An 8,840-nucleotide genomic window follows, 5' to 3' on the forward strand; every position below is an offset into this window, starting at 1 on the left:
AAATCATTTTATGTAAAGTAACTAGTGGAGCTCCAATGTACTGATTTAAACTTTCAACTAGTGATAGTCATGGACAAGCACCTTCAAGTCATCATCAGGAAAGAAGATAATAGTTTTGATGACAGATGATTTCTCTAACTAGACTCAAAGTCTGGTGGGGATTCCAAGAGTAGTGTCATGTATTGGAGTACACAATTATTAAACAGTCAGTGTTCTTGTTTTCCTCAGAAGAAGACCCCATCAGTGTTTGAAACTATGAGTATAAGATCTTAACTCAGGTAATTTGTTTTCTTTCTTTTCTTAAATTATCTGAAGCCTCCACAGATATTTCACAGGAATCTTTGGCAACAGGGTCCAATATTTGGATAAGTGTGGCACAGGGAATTTCCATTACCTCAACGAATACTGCTTGGATACCAGCCTCCAGCAGCACAGGGCTCAAAAAGAATCCAAAGAATGAGCAAACTCAGACTTTTTGGTTTCGGTTTGGGTTTATTGAGACAGGGATTCTCTGTATTGCCTTGGAGACTGTCCTGGAGCTCACTCTCTAGACCAGGCTGGCTTTGAAATCACAGAGATCTGCCTGCTTCTGCCTCCAGAATGAAGGAATTAAAAGCATGAGACTTTTTTATCCACACGCATAAGGGAAAAGGTACTTTCATACTATGTCTTAATATTTACCTTATGATTTTTGTTTCTTCGTCTTCTGGTGCAGTTGCTTATTGCTTTAATTATCTCTATCAGAAATGTGCTTCCTGTCTCTCTTGCTGTTTTGCTTATAACTCTCTTAATGTTTTCTTCCTAATTCTCTCATTCTTGATGTTTTCTTCTAATTCCACCTTTAAACTTCCCATTTTCTCTTTATTTTTACTCTACAGCTTGTATATATCAACAAAATCTTTCTGGTAATATAGAAATTAAACTGTGGTTACATATGGTTATTCACATTAATGATTACAATGAAAACAAGTAAAAAATACAGAATGCTTTCCATATCTCTTACAGGATGAAATATTTTACATATCACATTTGAAAGTCAAGTTGTCCCATGAACCCAGATATATTCATATCCAAGCAACTTGTGAAAGATTAACACAGTGTCAACATCAATGTATTTTGCAATTAGAAACAAAGGATTAACAGCTTTATTTCTTATTTTTAAATGTAATCTTATGAGGAATCAAAAGGAATCACAAACCTAAACTGTTTCATATGAAAACCAAACAGTCAGCTCTACTTTAAACTTTAGTGTGCATGCCCAATATATATATATATATATATATATATATATATATATATATATTCAGGAGATTTGTGGCACAGGGAATTAATCAGGGTCTTTGATCATCAACCAATCCTCACAAGGAAAAATTATTACCTAATAATAATTGACCTGCTTTGCTCTTTGATCCCTAACATCAAAGATATTTTCAGAATATGTTAGTGTAACATGAGGTCATGCAAAGTCTTTGTTTCAGCTATGTTGCACACCACAACCTATTCATTCATCTTTTGACATCAATTTGAAAGAATTTGTGCCAACCTAGATCATTTTCTTTCTTTTGTTATATGTTTCTTTCTTTCTTTTTTTTTGGTTTTTTGAGACAGAGATTCTCTGTGACTTTAGAGGCTGTCCTGGAACTAGCTCTTGTAGAGCAGACTGGCCTCAAACTCACAGAGATCTGGCTGCCTCTGCCTCCTGGGTGCTGGGATTATAGGCATGTATCACCAGTTCGCAGCCTTAAATGATTTTTTAATCATTAATCTGAGCTGCAACCTATACAGCTCCTTAGATGATACACATAGATCCCTAGATGTATGACATTTCCTAATGTGGAAATATTAAGCTACACAAAATAAAGATGTCATATGATATTTTATTGAGGGAGAAATGTCTTCCATGATGAGCTAAGAAAGCTGAGAACCAAAGGTCTGAACACTCTATATACCTGTGACCACACCCAAATATGCATGACCAGCCCTATGGGTACATAGATCTCCACCTACAATGTCCTTATATTTAATCTTAATAATCAGCTTCTAATTAAACTAATATTATTTTATCAATTAAAAGTACAGTTTAGTAAGAAAGAATCTTCATACTAATTCAGAGATAAAAATGCCCACTATAACTGGTTGTTTGAACAATTACAGGAACTTGGTATTGGACCAGTCCCATTGGCTTGTTTTCCTCTGACAGAGAGTAAGACACCAAAATTTCTCTTTACATCTGTAAATCTGTATCTTATTGTCAGGGAATGTACTCATAGCTTTCAGTTTATGCAAATGGTTTCCTCCAACTCACTTTCCTGTTGGTAAACATGCCTTGAGCTGCTTCCAGCAATTAGGACCTAATTATGCATTAATAATAATTTTCTAGTATCACATGGCAGCTGGGTAACAAAAGAAACCTTTTAAGAATCATCTTTAATACTTAAGATGTACCCAGAATACATTATATAAATCTGCTTGGTCAATGTTGGATATAAGGGAGAATCTGTTCTGTCCATGCTGTGTTGTGTGACAACAAAATTCCCCTGTGCAATATCACAGGGGATTTTTCTACCATTTTATTTTATTTTATTTTTAGAGAGAATAGTGGGTGTTGAATTTTCAAATATATGGAGGATTGTCTAGTAAGAAGACATGAATCATGAAATAGAAATGAATATAAATTTCATTTTCTTTAGGATCAGCCCAGGGATACTTAACCCTTCTGTACAGTTGCGTACAGCAGGTAAAATGGAGTGAATGCTCACACAGGGGAACTATTCCCCCATTCCTGAGTGCATTCTGCTTAGATGCATTAAGCCCTGGATGAAGGACTGGCTCCTCAGCACCTCCACATAAGGATCAGGCAACACTGAGGAGGAGTCAAGCAACAAAACAAGATACATTCCTTAATGATATGGTAGAGGTGATTGTTTGCAATAATATGGGAAACCTTGCAGAGCCAAAAAGGATTTATTCCCAAACAATAGGATGCACGCATCTTAAGCCAGGTTGGGAAATGTTGTCACAGGAAAGAAAGTCACAGGAGAATACAGGGAAGCAAAGCCTGAAATAAACTCACCAAAACAAAACTTTCAGTAAAGCAAAGTAATACACACAGAGACACAGTAAAAACAACTTAATGTCCTTTTAACATGGTTCCTGAACACTGGACCAGCAGCCATTTCTTACCTCTCTCTTATGTTTTAAAATAGAAGACACCTTAATCAGACTTACCTGCAAATTTGACAAACCAGGAAACATATCACCTTGTTTCCTTTGTGGGTGGATACGTCAGATTCCTTAGGCACAAATTGATCATCATACACTCTGGGGAAAAGTTCCTCAGGTTGCACTCCCCTATGATCCCCTTGAGCACTTCATTCTTCCTTTCTCTGAGGAACTTGGAGAACCCTTGTGTCCTGAAGAATTGTTATGAGATGTTAGTGGAACCATCAGAATTATTGTGGGTGTTTACCAGAAAATACTGGTTGGACATGAGTTAAAAGCAAGAGAAAGTATCTATTAGCTGACTTGTGACTTTAATGTGGCTTCAGGATCTCAGGATAGCACTGAGAATGCTCAGTATAAGGCTTTAAGCACAAAAAAATCTTCAGGGTTAACATATTTTCAGTTAGCCAGAAGCAGAACTATTGAAGCCAAAAGCAATTAAGTACATTTAGAAATACTCCTAGAACTATAGACTAAAATGGATTCAGTCTTTGTCTTTATTTAGGCAGTTTTATATACCTGCTGAGTTTGACAGTCTAAATGGCTCTTCAATCAGGAACTCATTTGCACTAAGGTCTGAGTTTCTACTAAGTTGTGGGATCCTGTTATACTAGCAGAACTGTGAATATTTGTAAGAAAGAAGCGCCTTGGCCAATAACAGTTTGATATCTCCATGTTCTATGGCTTAGCTACATATTTGCTTTAGCAATACCATCTTTCCAACAAGTTCTAGAAGAAGGAAGGAACAATTTTCAAAATTCAATAATTTAAATTAAGTATTTTAAATACCTTAAAGTTTAAACTCATATGTCTCAGTCATTATTCTTTGATTTTTACAAACAAATCCTGAATTTCACTCACCCACCATATCTTCACGTCATCTACCTTAATTTGAAGAGTACATCTTGCAAAAGCTCTCCTCATCCTGTGGCTCATAACAAATTTTACAGCCCTATCCCTTAGTTTCCTGATCTTTAAGTGTACTAATTTTATTTTAAATATATAAATTGGAGTCTGCCTTATTCCTATCATTTTCACAGTTAGAACATCTTGTAATGATCTTTATCTTCCACATAAAGAAGTATCCTTAAACATGGAGAGAGCTTTGCTTATCTTTGGATATAAGGTTAATTTTAGATTAAAATCAGAGATTTTACTATTTTAGAAAACTGACAACAGTAGGTTCTCCTAAAGAATCCATGCTTTCAGTGCTAGTAGTTGTCTAAAGGTACAGGTACACTGACAGACATGGCTTCTTTCCTGCCCTAACATGACTTAAGTCCAATTAGATAACTGTGCATTATTCAAGGCTATAAGTGTCATGATTATACCATTCAGAATATCTTGTACTGCTTTCAAGTGCTGTGATTAATTGCCCATACTAATGAATAGGCTTTACTCCATTGTGAATATGTATGACTCCTATAATTTTGGGAGCCAGTTCTAAGTAAGAAGACTTCCAGGTAAATCTAGGTTGACCTTTTCATATAATTTCTGAAGTATGTGGTTTCTTCAGCAATAGCATGTTATCTCTTATTCAAAAAGGCATAATTCGCATGGGCAACAGCCTGTATCTTAGGGGAAAGGTCACCTGACTATAGGATTTGTTTTGTTTCTTTTTATTTTTAATGGTATTTAAGTGAAATCCAATTCTCTTAATTTAAGGGTTTGATACTAAAATGAGGAATGTCTCAGAAACCAAAAATTATTCAGATGCAAGTGAGATTACCTTAGTTTAGGCTCCCAGAAAATTTATGAGTGCACACTTGTAATCCAGGATCCTGTGGAGGAGAGGAGTCTGATAAAAAATAAATTCTGGAAGTATTCAATGGGAATATCCAGTCATATGCTATCGAAATAATACAGACATTGTTAGAAAGAAAATTACAAACAGATATGCCAGTGAAAGCTATCCAGTCTTGCACTTTTAACAATTAAAGTTCAAACATTTTCTCACACACACAATTCAGAAGTTATATAAATTCAGATAGAGACAATATTATCAAAGAATAACAAGTATTTATATAGCTGAGCCAAATTAACTCAGGGATATTCTTTGATTAAAATATTACTTTGTGAATGTGAGTGCTCTAATCAAGTGATATTTAAATGAGAGCAGTGACCAGGAAACATGAAATTTTATATAGGTGGGTCTTTCATATTTATAATAAAAATTTTTATTTATGTATTATGTGCAATTGAAAGTAAAGCAAGCTGTCATGAAACTGTTAATAATGAGGATACTAGATGCAGGATTTTATTTCATTCTAACCAGGTAACATAATTTGTTGAATTCCAGTCATTTAATAGGAAAGTTTAAATGTGGAGCATACATAAAAACTAATTTTTAAACTAGAAAAATCATTGGATTGAGCTGCAGCTCTGTGCTATCTGTAACTTTTATCTAGTGTGATTTTATATCCTTTATCCAGGTATAATTTTAAAAACTACCAGTTTATTCTACCTCTGGAATTTGCCATTAAGGATATCAACAGGAATCCACTTTTTAACAAACATATCTCTGGAATTGGACTTTCATAATGTCCCACAGGGGGAGAAAACCATTCTTTTGCAGCCCCTCCTTTGTCTATCAGGCCTGAGTTTTCCATACCCAAATTATCACTGTGAGAATGAGATAAAGTCTGTTGCAAGCACTAATTGACCATCATGGGTAAAATCTGTCCATATTGGGACACTGCTTCAACTCTGCAAATTCCCACAGGTGAGGCATTGTATTTGAATTATACCATGATCTCTTTACTGACATTGCAGAGATGTGCTAAGGTAAAAGAGAGACACATGATTTTCTTAGCTATCTGTGAAAAGTGTCTAGACAATTGGAGAAGGATGCATACATACTTCAGTCACTTGGCAAAGAAAAAAAGGAAAGAATAGAGGAGACGTGGAAGATGGATCAAAAATAGGAAAGTTCAGTAATTCACTGGATATTCTGCCACTGAGAATTAACTTTAAACTTGGAATGAACCAGTTAACTTGCTGAGCATTTACATCTGTTCCTTTAAAGTGGACAGTGTGTTTGATGTCATTGTTTGACTCTTGTTACAAATTGCTTTCTCTTCAGGTTACCATTGGTCCTTTTGATCCTATCTTCAGTGATCGAAGTTAGTTTAATTCTCTCTATCAGATGGTCTCCAAAGGCACATCTCTGTCTCTTGCTATTGTCTATTTGATAGTCGATATTGGCTGGAACTGGGTTGGTCTGCTTCTTCCAGATGATCACAGAGGGACTGAATTACTGTCCAATTTAAGAAAAAATATGGAAAAAATAGTCTGTATAGATTTTGTTGAAATGATCTCAAGCACATGGAATTCATTTTCCTTCACATTCTGGGCAAATTTGGGGAAGATCCAGGAATCATTGGCCAATATCATAATCATTTATGGTGACAGTGTTTCACTACATGGCTTAATGCTGAATCTAGTAAAACAGTTTTTGACATGGAAAGTCTGGGTGATGAACTCTCAGTGGGATGCTACCAACCATGCTGATTATGTCTTAGTAGATTCATTCCATGGAAGTTTCATCTTTTTATATCAACATGAGGAGATGGCTGAATTTCCAAATTTTTTCAAAACAGTTAATCCTTTCAATTACCCAGAAGACATTTACCTTCCTAACTTATGGTTTTTGTTCTACAAATGCCCATTTTCAGAGCTTGATTGTCAAATTTTGGAGAGATGCCAACCAAATGCTTCCTTGGAATTCCTGCCTAGACACATTTTTGACAAGGAAATGAGTGAAGAGAGTTATGATATTTACAAAGCTGAGATGAGCCTTCAGCAAGTACAGATGCAACCATTTCGAAATGAGAAAGAAATGGTGTTCTTCCCTGGCAGGTAATATCCCTTCCAATGATTTAGAGCATCAGCAATGTGAAATTTTGGGTTTATTTGATTAGGCTCCATATTAGGGATTGCACATTTGATCATTATATAAGAAATGAAAGGAGAACATTTATTTGTTATCTTATCTTACAAGGCAGTGCAGCTCTTTGTGTGCTTGTTGCTGAGGAATGGGTTGCTAGTGGCAATGAGGAAATAAAGTATAAATATTGTGTAAGTAATAGCCACAAAACCTTCTAATGCTGAGATTCCATTAGAAAACTAAGTATTCTCTCACTAACTGACACAGTGACATTTGAATAATACAAGGTAGTAGTACATAAATGATTTCTTAACTAACATGAAGTAATCAGTAAACACACTTTACTCATTCAACATTGGGAAACACGATGTAGGTAAGTAAATTTGGACAGCTTTTTAAAAAGAAGTTTAGGTTTACTTCATCAATGCTCATTTCTTCATTTTCTAAGTTAGTTTAGAAGATATTCTTGAACAGGCTGTCCCTTCAGAGATAATAGGGCATCACACCAATGCAGGTAATCATTTCTCAGCCCCAGTAATACCTACATTAGTGTGGTGTCCTAAACCAGAGATTATAAACAATGAAAGTCATTCCATTTCTGGTCAACCTCTCAGACATACTTTGTCATATGGTCTTTCATCCCTTTCAGCTTCACCCTTTATTGAGGAATAATCATGTCAGAGACAACAGGCATTTATATTGGGAACATGAGTTTGATGACAAATATGACATTCTCAAATTTTGGCATTTTCCAAATGGTCTTGGATTAAAAGTGAAACCGGGAACATTTACACCCAATGCTTCCAATTGTCAACAGTTATCTTTATGTGAACATTTGATACAGAGGCCAAATATATATCTAGACGTAAGTTGTGATTTATTTTGAAGCATTAAACTTGCCAGAATAACACAAATATATTCACCAGTAAATTAAAACCTGTTTTCTAACTCAAAAGCAATGACTATAAAACTTCCAATATAAAAGAATGAAAATTAACCAGCAGTATACAATGTTTATTGTTCTCTGATTCTTAAAGATGAATTTTTTATTATTTTAATTATAAATAGCTTGTTTTACATGTCAAGTTCCCTTTCCCTACCCTCCTCCTGCATCCCCCAGCTTCCCACCCTATTGCCAATTCCTTCCATATAGGTGATATCTAGAGTCTGTCCTTTCACTCAGGGTAGGGTCCAGGTACTCCCCTAAGAGTCCCGGCTGAGAGAACATCCCTCTTTGTGCTAGGGACACACGATGTTTGTTTGTATTCCAGGGATAAACACTGATCCACTGCTCATGGCACCATAGGTTGCCCCTGCCACCTCACTGACACGCATATTTGGGGGTGCGGATCAGTCCCATGCTTGCTTCCCAGCTGTCGGTCTGGGGTCCAACAGTTCTCCCCTGTTGAGATCAGCTGTCTCTGCTGGATTTGCCTGCCCATTTTTTGCCAATTTTCTCATCGCCCAACTCTCTGTCACTGGGTTCCTTGGCTTCAGTTCAGTGTTTTACTGTGGATTTAAATGTCTGATAATATCAGAAACTCATGGGTTCATTTTTGTTCACTTGCCACAAATTAGGTGTACCTGAGAAGTGGGTTGCTCAACCTCTATAATGTCTCATAAAGTATTCTGTTAGATACAGTCTCTTAATTTATGATTTATACCTCAAAACTATATAATAGTATTAGTTACATACTATGATCAAACACCATCATGAAAAGTGACTTTTGGA

The 8,840-nt window shown here is 35.7% G+C and overlaps 1 long non-coding RNA gene across 1 annotated transcript; it reads right to left on the reverse strand.

Annotated features, from left to right (window-relative positions):
• Positions 1–322: 322 nt before the first annotated feature.
• On the reverse strand, positions 323–5,315 carry LOC121138473. The gene is made up of 3 exons (XR_005875461.1): positions 4,952–5,315; positions 3,229–3,413; positions 323–902 (listed from the first exon to the last, which is right to left on the reverse strand). It is a non-coding gene; the product is annotated as an uncharacterized LOC121138473 (long non-coding RNA).
• Between the last annotated feature and the right edge of the window lie 3,525 nt (positions 5,316–8,840).

This window comes from Mesocricetus auratus, unplaced genomic scaffold (genome assembly GCF_017639785.1).
Source record: "Mesocricetus auratus isolate SY011 unplaced genomic scaffold, BCM_Maur_2.0 contig_2744_pilon_obj, whole genome shotgun sequence".
In the NCBI taxonomy this organism is placed as follows: domain Eukaryota; kingdom Metazoa; phylum Chordata; class Mammalia; order Rodentia; family Cricetidae; genus Mesocricetus; species Mesocricetus auratus.